Source organism: Corvus brachyrhynchos, unplaced genomic scaffold (genome assembly GCF_000691975.1).
Source record: "Corvus brachyrhynchos isolate BGI_N302 unplaced genomic scaffold, ASM69197v1 scaffold32, whole genome shotgun sequence".
Classification (NCBI taxonomy): domain Eukaryota; kingdom Metazoa; phylum Chordata; class Aves; order Passeriformes; family Corvidae; genus Corvus; species Corvus brachyrhynchos.
Genome location: NW_008237919.1, coordinates 15,057,037 through 15,074,234, shown reverse-complemented (window position 1 = coordinate 15,074,234; position 17,198 = coordinate 15,057,037). Strand labels below are relative to the sequence as shown.

Below are 17,198 nucleotides of genomic sequence, written 5' to 3'. Positions count from 1 at the left end.
AGAGAGATTGAAAAGATTTTTTAAAAAATCTGTACGTTACTGTGCTGTAAACCATTTATTTACAAAATTAGTTTGAGCTTACAAGTATGTCCAGCCTACCCTTGTATATGCATTACATATAGTTTTGCAGCATTGGAATGAAATTTTGCAGCCAATACTCACATATAACTAGTTTGTGCTGAAACAATTTGCCAATCTTATTTAACTGTTGTTATTTGCTGCAGTACAAGGAAATTCTAACTGATACAGGTTAGACTTCTGATGTCAAACAAAAATAGCAACAGCTGTCTTTCACGAAATTCACTAAAGCTAGCTTGCATCTTCCCTGCCAAAACTAATCACATACTCTAAGGATGTCCAAGTGCTGTCATCCGTTTCTTCCTCTGTCCCTGAAAAGTAGAGCTGCATTCTCTACCTTTATGCATGTCATTTCTCCACAATAGCAACATTTTTTTAAAAGCCATTCAGGGTTACAAAATGGAAAGGGATCCCATTTCACGGCAGCCATTTGTTCCTAACAGAGAGGTAACAGCATGACAGGATGGAAGCTCTCTCCTATCTCTGCCTGCTCCCTCTGTAACTTTTTTAGTACTATTCCAGCAGCCTTTAAACCTTATTTACAAAAGCCAATATACCAGATGTCCTTGATTGTTCCACCTGGTGGCTGTGTTGACACTCTCCACAACTGATCCACCTATCCATCCTCATGCATGCATACACGAAAGAAGCACAGGGCAGTGTGCATGATGTGTTCTCTCTTGGACCTGTACAGGGTATATGAAGAGTGATAGCTGTTTGTTTTAAAGCTTTTTACTGTAGTTCTAGCTGCACAGCCTCATGTGCTTTGCTCAGGAGGTTCCAGGTTGACAATCCTGTAACAGCTGACTTGGAACTCACCACACTAGCAGGATCTGGTCTGGGAACTGAAATACAACAGCCTTAACTACTCAATATGAGCTTCCTCTGCCTAGAGAAAATATACAATCCCTCATCAGTCAGTACATATCTTCCTCAACTGTGATTTGATTATCAGGGATATGGTTTTCACACAGCTGCTCCCACCTTGCTTTTTCTTTAATACAAGCTCTTAAAGAATTATATGATGAGCTCAGGAAATCTTGGCTTCTATCTGGGCTTCTCCTAAGAAGCAGGCCACACTGTGCACTGTTGGGGTCTCCCCCCCTGCCATGTAGCCCTGGGAGAGGGGCCCTGAGGGGAGGCACGGGGTTTCCCTGCTCCTGCTCAGCCTCGTTCCCCTTTGGTTGTTTTGTGTTCCCCTGCCCAGGAAGGACCCTCGGGTCCCATGATTGCCACAGCTCCTCGGCACAGCCCCGGCCATGCGGCTGGAGAAATAAACATCTCTGAAACATCTACCAAGAATCTGTCCACAGATATTTCCCTTCCACGGGACTCCTAGTTTGATATAGGCGTGTTACAGTATCCCCACTGTAACAGTGCACACTCTTCTGTGTCACACAGCATAGTTGAAACTTGTTTACTACTATCAAAGCTTATTTACAGCCTATAATAAAAGCTAAAAATACTTTTAATTTTCCCACAATATAAAGCAGACTGCCACTGTACTTCTCATCAAACCAGATACCCTGCCAACAAAACATGCAGGGTTCTGCATTCAGTCTTCAGTCAGCACTGAACCTGGCTGCTCAGACCAAGGGTTACAAAGTCAAAGCCTCATTACAGAATCATTGTGCACATATAGCAATTTACAATCAAGAAATACATGTCAAAAAAATTTGTGTCTTGCAAACATTGTACAAATAGACCTCTGCATATACTGAAAAACACCATCACATTTTCCTGTTTTTCTACAATATATCCCAAATACCCCCAATATGTACATCTGTCCATTTCATTATTCATAAGTACAGATCAAAGTCATGTATATGTTTACATATATAAATATCCACTATTTTCAGTCATTTAAACTGGAAACTACAAATCAAGAGTTATCCCTACAGTTGCATGTATTTATATTACTAGTTCTTTAACAATGGGATTTCTTATACTAATGAAATGAAGTTCTATGTGTTTGTAATTCTATGCTTTTTTCTAAATGACTACTCTTATCTGTATACAATATGTTATTAAGACTATTTTCCCACTTTTCAGTGACTTCCTACCCCACTCACATTCCTCAGAATTTGGGCACTGGACACAAGATACATGCATGTTGAAGAGTCCAATTACCGTAGCTACGAAGAGACTAATTATGCTCAATTATTGCCATTACTAATGCGAACTACTAAGTAACAATTTGTTCAGAAAAGTAACTCGAAAAGGGAACAAAGAAACTCATCTATGAACAAGAAAGGTCTGTCTTGGCTCATTCCCTGTTTGGCCAATGATTTATTTGGTTTTGTGGGCACGTTTGCCATACTACAGCTGCTTTTATAGTCTCTGTTTCTTGAGGTATCTGAAAAGCTAAGTCTGATACAAAGATTTGATGGATGTCTGCCTAACTAATGTATTTAGCTATTACTTTGTATTTTTCTTCTTTATTACATTTTCAGAATCAAAAAGAGATAAGCATTACCACAAGTCACCGTTATCAATATCAAGAAGACACACACAAAAGATGTTTGAACAAAATGCAATTCTACATGTCAGTAGCAGACAAGCTGTTGTTGGAAAGTGCCAGATAATTAAATTTTACAGAGAATCACAAATTTTGGACCTCTCAAGGTGATGAGATCTGTCAGACACAGATAAGAATTTTTATTTTTAAAATACATAAGGTTTCATATCGCATCTTCTTTTAATGTGAGAACAAAACAAACCAGTTGTTTGTGCCAACAGTTCCAAGCAGTTTGTCACATCGTGAAGGACAAAGTATCGCTCTGACTGCGCCACCACTATTCTGATACCAACAAACAGAATTTATAGATACTAAAGCAGGAATCTGTATAAAGAAATAGCGGGGGGAAAGCAGAGGATGTATTTATCTCAGGACAGTGTCCTAACCAAGGGTGCAGAGAACAGGAAGCCCCAAAAGCAGAGGCAGGCACTGGAAGGGACGCAGCAGGTCTGCCTGACTCCAGCTGAAGACCTGGACACCCACTGGGAGCCTGCCCCAGCATGGGCTGGGTCTGTTCTCTAACATGTTCTGCACAAGCAGGACATAAAAATTTTGTATTCACAGTGATACAGAAGGCAAATATTTTTTAACATTTTAAGGAAAGGAATGTAATTTTAATATTTTTTTTTTCAATGCCACCCACAAAGGATTACGCAAAACTTGCTCACTTACTGTGAGATGAGGTTAGGAAAAACCCTCAAGTTTTCCAGACTACCCCAAGAAAACGACCTTTACTCTCCTTGGCTGCTCAAACTGTTTCAGAGGCACTGTGGTGTCTGGGGCACTGCTGTCCTGGCACTGGCAGCAGAGGCTGAAGGGCACTGTGAGGAGAGGCTGGGTCTGCCCCAGGCTGGTCACAGCAGGTTCCAGATGGCTCACTGCACCCACCACAGGACACAGCTGAGCCCACAGCTGAGGTGGGGACAAAACCCCCTGGGAATACCTCTGGGAAATGTATTTAAGATGGCGCAAAACCACTGCCCAGCAGTGAGAAGTGAAGGGGGAAAGTGAGAAACAGCCCTGTGCACACCAAAGTGGGAAAAGTAGGAGGGGGAGGAGGAGCCCCAGGGGCTGAAGCAGAGATTCCCCTGCAGCCCACGGTGGGGACCATGATCACGCAGACTCCCCTGCAGCCTCTGGAGGTCCCCATGTTAGACAAAGGGAAAAGGGTGAGGCGTAAGGAATGACAGGGACCAGCTGTTATAAACTGGACACAAACCTCACTTCCCACCTCCCAGCAGTGCTCAGTGGGGGCAAGCAAAGAGTTGGGAATGAAGGAGTGAAATTGAGCCTAGGAACAAGGGGAGAAGGTGTTTTAGGTTTTGTCCTTGTTTCTCATCATACAAATCCATTTTAATCAGCAATAAATTAATCTTCCTCAAGTCAAGTCTGTTTTGTCCGTTAAGCAAGTGCTATCCCTGCCCTTATCTTGACACATGGAGTGAGAGAGCAGCTGGGTGGGAGCCTGGCAGCCAGCTGAGGTCAGCCCACCCCACTTGGGAATCAAATTTGGGAACCAAATTTTACAAATTTAGGTAGTCCAATTATATAAAAGTGACCAAAGTTCGTTATTCATTACAATGCTAAGCACACCTGCTAATAGTGAGGTGAGCAACACTTGCTGCACAGAAAGTATATGCTGGTTACACCACCTGCTGCCCCCAGCCACCTTTCTGTGAAGGCTCAAAGTTCTGGAGTGGTTTCAAAAGCTGCTTAAACTGATTTAAGGCTTTGCTACTGCCAAAAGAGAAGAGATCCTGCCCTACTTTTCACATGCACATCACTGCACTATTTTCTTGTGAGGCTTATCTGGCTGAAAAGTACTGTTCATTTTTAGTGCTGGAACAAAAAGGGAGCATAAGATCATCACTTCCAGCAAAAACACTACCATGAAACTACACCCTTGGAGTGCTTCAGGTTCATGATTTCAATGTACCTCAGAAAATAACTATGCTTATGAGACTTGGATCATAGCTGTTCCCCTAGCTTCACACTGGGGTTTCTTAAAATGTCCATCCTGATTTATTCACATGTAAAGATAGTCAGAAATATCCCACTGGGTTTTTTTTGAGCCAATTTGTCACAAAATTTTTTTGACATTGCTTGACCAAACCTGCAACAGGACCAGAGGACTTTCTGAACCAATCTAAATTTATGGTCTACTAATCTGGTATCCTCTTTGTGACAAATGAGAAGGTCAATCATTTAACAAATGTGTGTGACCTCCTGCAGTAGTTATCTGTAACATAATTCATTCCATGAAAGAACACCCTACCCACTTATCCATTTATTTTGCCTTACATGCGGGGTTTTTTTCTTCCTCCTAAAATCTTGCAATAATTTACTCATAGAATCATAGAATATGCTGAGTTGGAAGGCACCCAACTTGAGTTGGAAGGGTCCAACTCCTGACCCCAAGAATCACACCATGTGTCTAAAGCATTGTCCAAATGTTTCTTGAACTCTGTCAGGCTTGGTGCTGTGACCACTCCCCTAGGGAATCTGTTCCAGCGCCCAATGCCACTCTGGGTAAAAAGCTTTTTCCTGATATCCAACCTAAAACTCTCCTGACACAACTTCAGGCCATTCCCTTGGGTCCTGTCACTGGTCATGAGTGTGACGAGATCTGTACCTAGCCCTCTGTCTTCCCTCGTGAAGATGTTGAAAACCATGATGAGGTCTCCCCCTGGTCTCCTCTACTCCAGGCTGAACAAACCAAGTGACCTCAGCTGCTCTTCATACAGCATCCCCTCCAGACCCTTCATCATCCTTGTTGCCCTCCTCTGGATGCTTTCTAATAGCTTCATGTCTTTTTTATATTGTGCCACGCAAAACGGCCCCCAGCACTTGAGGTGAGGCTGCCCCAGTACAGAGCAGAGCGGGACAATCCCCTCCCTTGCCTGGCTGGCGATGCTGTGCCTGATGCACCCAGGACAGGGCTCGTCCTCCTGGCTGCCAGGGCACTGCTGACTCATGAACTTGCCAGGTCCTTTTCCATGGCATTGCTTTCCAGCATCTCATTCCCCAGTCTGTCTGTAAAGCCAGGGTTGCCCCATCCCAGCTACTGGATCCTGCACTTGCCCTTGTTTAACTTCATTATGGTTGGTGATTGGTCAAGGTCTCTCTGTAGGGCCCCTCTACTCCCAAGGGAGTTGACAGCTCCTCCCAATTCAGTGTTGTCAGCAAACTTATTTAGTATTCCTTTGTGTCCAAGTCATTAATGAAGATGTTGAAGAAAACTGGGCCCAGGATGGAGCCCTGCAGAACCCCACTGTTACAACTCTCACTGTCCTGTAAATTCAAAATGGTTTTGAATTTTCCCAGCTTCTTGGCCTCATCCTATAGTCATCTAGTGGGGCTTTTACCAGTCAGTTAAAAACCACAATTTTCTTCCCAGATATGGTGTGCACTTGTAGGTGCATACTTTCCCTATAAATCTATTATTTTCCTAAGTAGTTTTAGTTTCTTTTTTGCCTGCCAAAAAGGAAAGAAAAGTCATGTTCCCCCCGCCACATAAACATATGCAGGAGAATGAGCGTTTGGTTTCTGACCATTACTGATGCTGAGATTGACTGGGATAAACAGCAAGGGCTCCAAGTACCACCTCTGGTTCAGTGAGCCAACTGTCTGATTGTTCTCATGTTGTTTAACAGCTTATGTATAATTGCTGCTGGTTTAGACTGTAACACAGTAAGTGCAGCGCTGTGGGAAGAAAGAGGCCTTTTTTTGCACCAGCAGTTTTATTCTCTTTCTTTCAGGAAGAGTAAAATCTGAACGTGACTGTACTATTTTGTGAAATTTTATTTTCTCCAAAGAAGTCTTTGGTGTAGCTGATTCATCCTGAATTGTCCAAGCCCATAAATCTCATTGCAGCCTATGTTGCCAGTATAAAATATTTAAATTTACTTTCAGCTAAGGAGGTTATACAGGGTTACATAAAATTCAACACATTGATTAAAGTAATTTTTGCATGTATTGTTCTCCCTGGTTTTAATGGATGCATGCACCTTACATCTATGTAACATTCCATTGCAATTGTAACAATTGCACCTTACATCTATGTAACATTCCATTGCAATTGTAACAAACCATTGCTTAACGGTTTACCTTTAAGAAGGCAATGGTCAAAGGAGGCAAGATGTATCCATCTACAGCCTAGGGATTTCAACTTATCAGTGGAAAGTTGGATCCCAAAAGAGAAATTAAGTGACGTGTTAGTTTAGAAAAAAAGGAGGTAAAAACACAGTACCAGGAAATTTTTGAAATAATTCTATTTTTAGAGGCAGGTTTACAGTCTATCAACCTTTGTTTGCCTATAATTTTGGTGTTCATTGCAACAGTACCTTAGTCCTAATTTCTTGAACAGTCCCAGGATTCCAGGGCTCCTTGTTTTTCAGAAATGGGCTAAAAACTAAACACTTCTAGGGCAAGAAAACGGGAAAAAACTCATGAGAGTTTTACCATACTATCAACTGGCATGGTATCTTGAATTTAAAAGGGTCAGACCATTGAGACTGGTTGGTCTGGGGCCTCCTGATACTGTATCTGTACTATTTACTGCCTTCCCCTGTGCTCTGTGGAGATTCCCTCAGCTGGCCTGAGCACCATTCTGCCTTTTTAGAATGTTCAAAGCAACTACACTGGAAGTAATAGTTCCTGTGAGAGGAGAACTGCTTTCATCCCTGTTACTATCAAGCAAAAAATACCTCCAAAGCGAAAAATACCACCAAAATCAACACACCATAAGGATTTCTAAATGAAAAGTAGTATTAAAGGGAAATTGCATCTAAAACACATAAAGGAATATTTCTGCCAGTATAATGGTGTTTTTAAGTAGGAAGACTCCTTGTAACACTTCACAATTTCCAATTTTTTTTGTTTCAGTAAACACTTCCTCATACTCAAGAAGTTGCAGAAGGCATTTCCTACTCACTCTGCTTATGACAGTAACCCCTTTAACCCAATTTGTAGTATATTATATAGACATCAGCACAATAGGAGACCTACCAAACAAATTTTGTAACTCAGGTGACAAATTAAGAAGCATTTCTAATTCAGATTTGTGCACGACACCCTCAGGTTTTGTGGCCTCCTTAGGTTACTGATACAGATTTTTAAAAATTCTCCCAGTTTCATTCATATTCTGTTTTTGCTTTAATTTGCTTTTCCACTTCATATTTACCTTACAGACAACTTTATTCTATTTCACATTCCTGTGAACCTTATTGTAGCTCATTGGTCTATGTGGATAATCTCTTTAGTAGCAATACTCTTCAGGGCACAAGACAGTCAAATGTGCATGCAAGCCCTTGAAGCTATTGTTCAAATGGAAATTCAACTTTCAAATCCCAAAACATTTGCTTTCATTTAAATTAGTTTGAGTTATAACATTGGTGACTTACTCCCAGACACATTCATAAGACAGTATTTCATATTCTCAGAAGAAACTGCCTGTAACTGAGATACTCATGATAGTGAACAGAGATGGAAATTAATTTTATCACTGTGATGAACACACTACTACTTCAATCAAAATTTATTTGCAAGTTTTGGTGGAACAGGAACAGATTCAGGGGAATTAGAAGATTAAATAATTTTGATAGAATCACAGAATATGCTGAACTGGAAGGGACCCATCAGGATCATCGAGTCTAACTCCTGTCTTTCAAAAATGAAGAGTCTCTTCACCAGTGTAAGTACATTGCAGGAAATAAAGACTTCCTTATTAAATATATTTATACCTGGATGTTATTACTCTGTTAATACAATTGTGACATAAATTTCATTTTTGGCTCCTAAAATCAGAAAAGGGTCTAGAACGCAAGCCTGATACTGTAATCACAGCTCCTAATTTCACTGTGCTGTCTACATCACTGGTACTGAATTTTATGAAATGACTACAGAAGCAATGGGACTGCCTGGTGGAGACTGAGGTGTACAAGCATTAACTCAAACGGAACTCATTAGCTAAAAAGGCACGGCAGACATTCTACCTGCAACCTGAAAAATCACAGTACCTTACTATATGCAGCTACATTGCATAAGATACTCAGGCAAAAATATAAGGACACACACTACTGAATGTACTAATCAAAGCCAAACCTTACTCAGAAGTGATCTGTTTAGTGTTGCACAATGGCAGATGCCACAGCATATTTTTTTGTGATGCAAGGCTGCTCAAGATCATCTATGGATAATGAACCACGACAGCTTGGGATTTGATAAAACACAAATTGATGGTGAGAGAAGGCAAAGAATGCAACTACTAGCTGAACAACAAATGCAAATCAGCTGGATTTTTTTAATCTTTAATGTCAGAATGAAATATCATGAATTACCACAAAATTACATGTTCATTAACCTATCAGACTTTGCATCAGAAAAAGTTATTTCTTTAATTTCTTTACCATCTCCATTTTAATTCTTGGAAAGAGCCATGGATTAAAGCATTTAATAGGTTATAGAAAGTAACAGAATCTTGTTTGTTTAAAATACCTTATATGATTGGCATCAATGCAGCGTTCACAGGGGAATCTTGAATGAAGGCTCTTCTTCTTCACGGTTCAGAAAAATACCCCTTTTCTCCCTTTAAAAGAAAGACATTCCATTTAAACACTTGCCAGTACCTAGAGCACAGTATTTTCCATCTTTCCCCATGAACAACTGCTGCTTAAAAACTCCTTGAATTATACTTGGTTTGTTCACTGCCTTTCAGCTGATTGCCCATAGCTGATTATCATGAGATTTAATCAGACTATTAAGAGACACAGAAAAAAAAATATGTGGACAAGATTTCTTCATCATAGACTGATTTGGACTGTTTTCTTAGTGTGCTCCAATATTATATATATACATATATATATACATAGTGTGCTCCAATATTTCTGTATATTTCATCAGTGAGCCAAGTAAAGTGAATGGTAGTGATCTCATATCATATTTTTCTACTGCTGTAACCCACAAGATTCCTTAACTTGGCATGCTCAGTGAATTCATATGATATTGGAAAGACATGGATTTATACTTGAACATTTTTTAACTTCTACACACAAACAGACAATTTCAGAACAGTTTGGATTAAGGGGCAAAAGTGACATCTGTCAATTCATTCTTAGACTCAAAACAATGTCCTAGAGCTATTCAGATTATACTAGATATTTTTTCCTTCTCTGCTCTTCTGTTTTCCTTCTATAGAGTCTCCTATTCTGGTAAATCAAAGGAATTCACATGACTTTTTCCCCACAGCTATAACTAGAAGCTCCAGTTAAGACTAAATGCTCACTGTGCTGGAAGTTGTTTGAACAAGACTGTTAGAGATTTTTAGGATTTTTATAAATCAAATCCCTGAGACAGTAAAGGATAGGAGTAAAGCTATATCAACATATTTGTTCTACAGATGAAAGCTAAGGTACACAAATATTAAACAATATGCTGAAAGTCACACAAGTCTGGTTTAAGGATCCTTCTCAGTCTTAAACGCCTTGAATCCTTGCCCAGTACCTGAATCGCACCCCATAAAGCCTGTCCTCAGTCCCTATATCTTATATATAGCACTTTTGATTATTTTCCTTAGGAGGAAGTAGTATCAGTATTTGATTTGGTCAGACTTGACAATATTTAAAAATGTAGAATTACAAATAAAGACTTTTTTTAAACAACAAAAGTGCTGCATGAAATCAAAAATTCATTAAAATTATTTTAAATGCATTGGAAGCTTTCATTTTTCACCAGTTTAAGTATTAAGAAATCAATACCATAAAAGTGATGGAATTTTCTATAAATATATATATACCTATTATTTGCCGTCTAATTTTTAGGGAATAAAGTCCGTATCAGCAAGGTGCATTGCATTGAATTTACAGTCACCAAAGTCAGGGGGCACAAGAATTTACACCTCCACATAATCTGTCTTTTCCATCAGAAAAGGAAAGAAAGACTAAATCCTTTAAATTACTCCAGGACCTAGGGTTTTAATGAAATAACTATCAGGAAAAGCTGGTTAAAAATGTTCTGGCTTTCACAGTCAACAATTATTTTGTAGCTTGTGGCTGTCTGGATAGAATACATTTATTTATCAAAACAACAAAGTGAAATTAAACTCATTAGATGCAGACCACAACATTAATAAAAGAACATCACTGCAATGTCAAGCACTCAAAGTTTAATTCAGTCTGTTTCTGAGGCTTTGTGACAGTCTCTGAGTCACAAATTTTTTGTGAGGAGCTATGCTCATTCAGTGCCTAGGTTGTTTTTTTAAGGAATTTAAAGGGTTTACCCCACCTATTCTGTGAATGCTCTAGAATTCATATACCCTATAGAGCAGATTCCTAAAATAAAATTATTATTTTCATGATGAAATTTTTTTCAAGATAATAAAATCCACTCATTTTATACACCAAAGAATGGATCCTCATTTGCTCTCTACCTGCCTTTTTTTTTTTCCCCCTTCAGAGCATGCAGAATATATTTTAAGTTCTTACATATCCAAGACAACTCCCACTGAATTCCATTTTCCTGCCTTCCTGGCTCATTTCTCAACCATTCCCAGTTCTCTCGAGCTAGGATCACTGGCTGATACTACTGGCAGCTATGTTGGCAGCTCTACATCTGCTGTCCAGATATCCAATTCCTTATTAAATCTGTCTTCTCTATAGCTCCCTGCCAATTCTGACTCTCTTTGTCTAGTCAGTCCCAGTTTCCCATCCCATGTCCAATTTTTATGCCCTTTCTCATTATCCAGGCTGACTATTAATCCACTGCCTTTGCTCATCCTGCCTCGGCCACTCCCTCCTCAGCTCAGTGCTGACCAATTTTCTGGTACTCTTCTGTCCACTGTGGTCCTGGAAGAGTTCTAGCTGGGATAACACACAGAGGGAGTACCAGAAGCCCTCATGGGAAATTCTTTTTATATCTCTGTCATCTTGCAACAAAAAATCTATTGGGTAATAGGAATGCTATGAGTTTATCACATATCTGGAGTTTTGAGAAGCCAGAGCACACTCAGCAATGACTGCAAATGGAGAATTTTCATCTTTGTTTCATTAACAGATCCCTCTTCCCTCTGAATTCTTTTCCTTTCCAAAAGGTTTATGATTTCGCTAATTCTAGTGAATATTCACAGGCATGGCCACATTCTGTCAGAACTGGCAATCTCACTGCTAGGCAGAAAACCTAAATCTGCCAAAAAATGAAACTTTCAAATATGATATGTCATTTTGTGTTGAGATCTTAACTGTGCTGAAAAATCCTAGTTAGATGCCAATATTTCTACGGAGACAGGAGTTAACATTTGGGAGTCAGGAAAAGATAAACCTATAAAGTAAGTTTCAGTATGTTTTAATACAGGTAACAATGAAGCATGAACTATGTTTCAACAAGAATTTTTAGGTTTTCTTAGAGATTTAAAATTTCTTTTTACAAGTCCCTTAGGGAGCAGGATGAACCTCTCTCACTTATTGGATGAACAGAGCATAATACTTTGCATAATGAAATTAAGCAGCCTGAAGTACATGTGAACATGACTAATGAGACCAAATGCAGCAGGAAAACCAAGCAGATGGCTTGAGCGAGCTGTAACAGAGTAGCAAGGAGAGTTTTGAATGTTTTGGGTTTTTGCAGGATACATACAGAAATACAAATATAATTTTTGCACTTCTGTATAATAGTGCATCTGTCAGCACTGTGATGGTGTACAGACCCCAAGTGAGAGCTTGCCAGAATACTGGTACTGTCTGTGGAACACCTGTATGTGTTGTCTATGGAGATACAAAATGCAAACAAAATGGAGGTTGGGGGGGTAGGGGTTGCTTGTTTTGCCATGTCTTTCTTTTTTAATTGCATAAAAATATACTTAAGCTGGTGGTATATTTTTAACGAACTTGTTCTTCTCTATCAAAAGCCTGGTTCTCAGACACCTCCTCAGTAGTATGAACATTTGGGGGGAAATGCAGTAAGAGAGAGAAAGAAGGCAGCAGGTATTAAAAGACGATGGGAAAAGGCTTTCTTATTAAGAAAGGTCAATGACCAAGTTATGAAGGATGCCACCAGAAACACTGCAAGATGAAGATAAATTCAGTTTGCTCTCACTGCTTTCTGGAAAAAAAGCCAAATCTGTCCATAGAAAAGATTAATTGCTCATTTCTATAGCATGAGCTAAAATGAGGCCTCTCAAGCCTCACCTTGAGAGGTATTCAGCCGAAGGTATAGCTCTGCTCTGCCTGAAACACATACTGACACTGGCTATTTACATCTGCAAGCTTAAGGGCTTGCCTGCAGTTACGTTATAAAGAACAAGCAGATTCAGAGAGAAAAAGTATAAAACTGAGCAAATTTACAATGTCATCTTGCTGCCATCTCTACCACAGTTGACTGGGATAAAATGCCTTTGGATGTGTATTTTCTGACTGAGGTTTTTTTTTCAATAGAAAATGTTATGTGATGTTTTGAAAGAAAGCACAGATATTACCTGGGATTGCAATATAAGAGTATCTTGTCAACAAATTAATTTTAACCAATGTTCAGAAGAAAACTATTTAATTGATTTTTCTTCTCCTGTCAATAAGTATAGTAGTCTCTTCCACTGCTGATGATAATTCTACAGCTGTAGCCCACCTACCACATATTTGACTATTACATGCTCCTAACATTCAGTGCTCATAATGCAATTTAGTAGTGCAAAATATTTTTATTACCAACACAAACTGCTCAGGTACAAGATTCACAAATTCTTTAATCCCTTCAATTAGTTTTCAAAATGTATCTCTCCAGTGTGTGCACTGGGCTCTCTTTTTTGAAAGTTCAGATTATTTAGAAACATAGAAAGAGACTGAAAAATTCCAGAGCATCATTATTTGGGTAAGAAAAAAAAAAAAAGGACCAAAACTGACAAAACTGTGAACCTCTTTTAGTTCTGGAAGACAGTAGTAATAGTTTCTTACTCTTTTTTTTCAGGGAATTCTGACTGTATTTTTTATCCCCTATACTAAACAAAAAACATTCCTTTCAGTCTGAAGCATACTGAAGTTATCTCCACTCTGAAACAACCACGGAAGTCTTTTACCAATCTAGACCAGCAAGATCTTTCAGTCAGCCTTGACCTAAATTTATGAGGGAACATATGTAGAGATTTGGATGATCTCTTTAGTTTACTGCAAATGATTGTTAATTACACCAAAGCACAAATTTTAAGCTTCAACCCAAGCAATGTTATGAAGACTTTGTTACATGATGAATGGCTCAAATAAGAACTGAATACAGACATCATTCCAGCCTGTACTACTTTTATCAGATCTCCCTCTCATCTTCTAAATATTGGCTGTTATTCAAACTGTCAGCAAAATCAAGCTGATATCACTATCCTTGTAGCTTTCTAGCATAACCTGTTTGAGTACCTAACACACAACTAAAAACACAGGCTAATTGATCTCAGTGCCTTTTATCATCCATACAGACCAGGTATGCAATAGTTTTGTGAGGAAAAGTATCAACTGACAATTTCTATCTTCTCAGTGTTTTAAAAATTATATTCTCCTTCTGTAAAGTTGTTTGTAAATAAATTCAATTGCAAAGCTGCGTTTCTGTGACCTTCTGCAATAATTTTCATCAAGACAGAGGACTCAGAACTCTACCTTTGTACCATTTTAGGTTTGGCATAATGTTGTATATAGGAAATCTAGCAACTTTAAAGGAAGCTGGTAGGAGCAAAGTGAAAAATAAACAGAAGAAAGTGGTTCTTTTCCCAAGAGGTGAAAGATCTATCTCAGAAACAAAAAAAGCTGTATGGGGAAACTTAACAGGAATTTAGAAAAGAATTCATTGAGAGCTGGAGATATCACATGAGGTTCAGGAAATCCCTTGAGCTGAAAACAGTTGGAAGCTGGGAATTTTCTAGAGATGTGTTATGTATTCTCACTCTCCTCTTCTCTGGAAATCTGCTATGGCTTACTGGTGATAGGATGCTTAACACTGTAGATCCAAGGCTATGAGAATCCCTGGTCTGAATTACTGGAACCATTCTTCCACTTCAATGAGATGCTTTGAATTTGTCTATACTTCTGCCTAAGCAAAGGCAAGGAAATGGATGCCTTCATATTCCAGTAATTAGTCAAAACCACCACCTGACACATCTGCATCACCCACTGGTTCTAAGTACTATAAGTGACTCCACTTGCACTGAACAAATTTGTATGGCTTAAACTGGTTAAGTCCATGATCATAATTTCATTAGTAGTAGTGTAACTGCACCTAGACTACAACTACTTAATGATGTAGAAAGATACATAAATCAAAGCACATGTATGAGAAAGTTTCACACTTTACTGCAAGTGAAATGTATCTGAACCATCAAAACTGTTATTCTATTAGTACTTTGAGATCAAAATTTGCAAGACTATTCCAGCATGTCCACCTTTCCTGTTATTTAGAATGGTGAAAAAGTAATAATGATAATAACAATAATAAATGTTAGATCAATTTTCTTTCCTTACGTAGCATAGACAAGTATAAGGCAGACAAGTTTAAACACAGATTCCAACAGGATGGTCTAAAACCTAGGAGGAACTACACTTCATTTTATCTGGTAAAGCAAGAGCAGTACACAAAGTGACAGAGTCAGAGTCATATGAACACACAGAACTGTCTGATCTGGTAATTGCAGCTTGCAAATTCGTTCTTTCCCTGTGTGTTGTTTTAGGTATCCATATGGTAGCACACAGCTAGACATTTATAAAAAAATGACCTTGGTGACACATGGCCAACATCTTTGAGTTGTCACCTTTCAAAAAAATGCACCTGTCTCACATGTCAGTGTTCAAGCTTATACGTGTTCTGGTCACTCTTGTTTCAGTAGGATATTTTTTCCCAGAAGAATTTGGACTGAAATTCTTGTTTATCTGTTAAAATTATACAAAATTACTGAAGGAAATTCCAGTCCATTTCTCTACTTCCTAATAAAAACCAGTACACAATACATACAGGCAAACTTCGATCTGAACTTAAGTGACAGGAAGACAAGAAGAGTATTTCTACTACCACCCTACTTTATTGGTTCTCATTTGAAATTCTTTGCAAATACCACACTCCTGCTTCACATCACTAACATATAGATGTTACTTACTAACATTCTTTTTGCTTTTGCTTCATTGATCATTAACATTAATTTTTTTACTACAGCAAAAGCAGACTGTGAAAGACATCTTGCTTTGCTGTAAACATTTTTCTTCCACATGAATGCTGAAGCATGTAATTAAAAGTAAGAATCAATAGATCACCACAGAGCAAAAACATTACATTTCCTTATACTGTGCCAACTCCTACCCTCGAACTCTCATTGACCTCTCGTACCACACTAATTTCATGATCTCTCATTCCACACTGATCAATTCATTTACTTGCTACTAAAGAACAATTTCCAGCTTAAACTACAAGCATAACCTTTAATTTATCAAAGATATCAAACAAAGTATCTCATATAGAACTCTCTGCAGAAGGAACAATTGGGTTCCTTAATGCCACAAGCGAAAATAACTTAAAGACATACAATTAACACATTGACAAAGAAAGGGCAAGTTTTTGATGTACTGTCTTCCAGATCTGTGGACTTGCTCAACTAGCAATTATTTAAGTCAACTAATGTGACCAGCTGACAGCTTGTAATGCCAGATTAAGAGTTTTATGTTCCTTGCCAGAATCAAGCTGATGTACAGTATGCCCCTCTGTATCTAGAATACTCAGCATGTCCTTTTTAAGATAACAAAACAATCTTCACAAAGCTCTGGTAATAGAAGCTCATCGTTTATCAAAACCCTGAACATTACCTTAGGTTCAACTCTCTTCAAAACAATCGCGTATTAATCAATTAGGTTGGAAAGAAGCATTTTCCTCTACAAACAGCTTTGATGAGCTGAGTTGCCATTTTTCTCATATACATAAAGGAAAAAAATATTAAAATCTACTTGCCAAGCATTGTTTCCCAACTGCAACATTTAAAGGGAAGATTGCCATTTCCTCTGGCAAAGACAAAGAGTGCAAGGCCCACGTGTTTTTCAGTCTGCATCTTTTATTGTTAACTTTCACATATATTATACGCATATAGATCTATGAACATAGATGTATTAATAACCAATCCATCATTCCAGATGAACCAGGCTGTGGTAAAGATAGCATTTTAAATAATTCTTATTTGTCTTTGAAGTACTACTTTCTTAACCATAAGGAAATGCCTGTCACTTAATTAGGAGAGGAAACTAGTCTGTAGTACCTTGACGAAGGTATGTGGATCGCCGTTTCATAGTCTTTTAGTCTGCACCTTAACAAGACATTCTGAAAAACATGAAGTTATGATAGATGCTATTACTTCTCTCAAGACTCAAAATAGAACGTAAATAACCAGATACAAATTTAGTATTGGCTGATTACTTGAGTACCAAAAGTAAGTTTGTACTCATTGGGATAGTCCCCATGTGATGAGGAAAATGTCATGACCATTGGCTCAATCAGTCTTTAAGCCATTAGTTCAAAAATACTACTGAAAAAACCCAAAAAATTGTTACAGGCAGATGAAAAGTCTACTTAGTTTTCTGTGGATTTCCTGAGGTTTGTCAAT

At 38.5% G+C, this 17,198-nt stretch overlaps 1 protein-coding gene and 1 long non-coding RNA gene across 6 annotated transcripts in view; one reads left to right on the top strand and one right to left on the bottom strand.

The window, feature by feature from the left end:
- Positions 1-4,018, top strand: part of LOC108446498 — a 16,597-nt gene extending 12,579 nt beyond the window's left edge. Inside the window, exon 3 of the long non-coding RNA XR_001861710.1 lies at positions 4,007-4,018. This is a non-coding gene — a long non-coding RNA (uncharacterized LOC108446498). The remainder of the gene's footprint in view (positions 1-4,006) is intronic.
- Positions 1-16,908, bottom strand: part of SYT1 (synaptotagmin 1) — a 264,394-nt gene extending 247,486 nt beyond the window's left edge. For 4 of the 5 annotated variants that reach the window (XM_017733283.1, XM_017733284.1, XM_017733287.1 and 1 more), the window contains exons 1-2: positions 16,854-16,906; positions 9,092-9,182 (exon numbers count right to left, since the gene is read on the bottom strand). The gene's annotated coding sequence lies outside the window, so the exon portion shown is untranslated. Of the gene's footprint in view, positions 1-9,091; positions 9,183-16,853 lie in introns of all 5 variants that reach the window. The other variant, XM_008632832.2, reaches the window with a different exon arrangement.
- Positions 16,909-17,198: the final 290 nt, after the last annotated feature.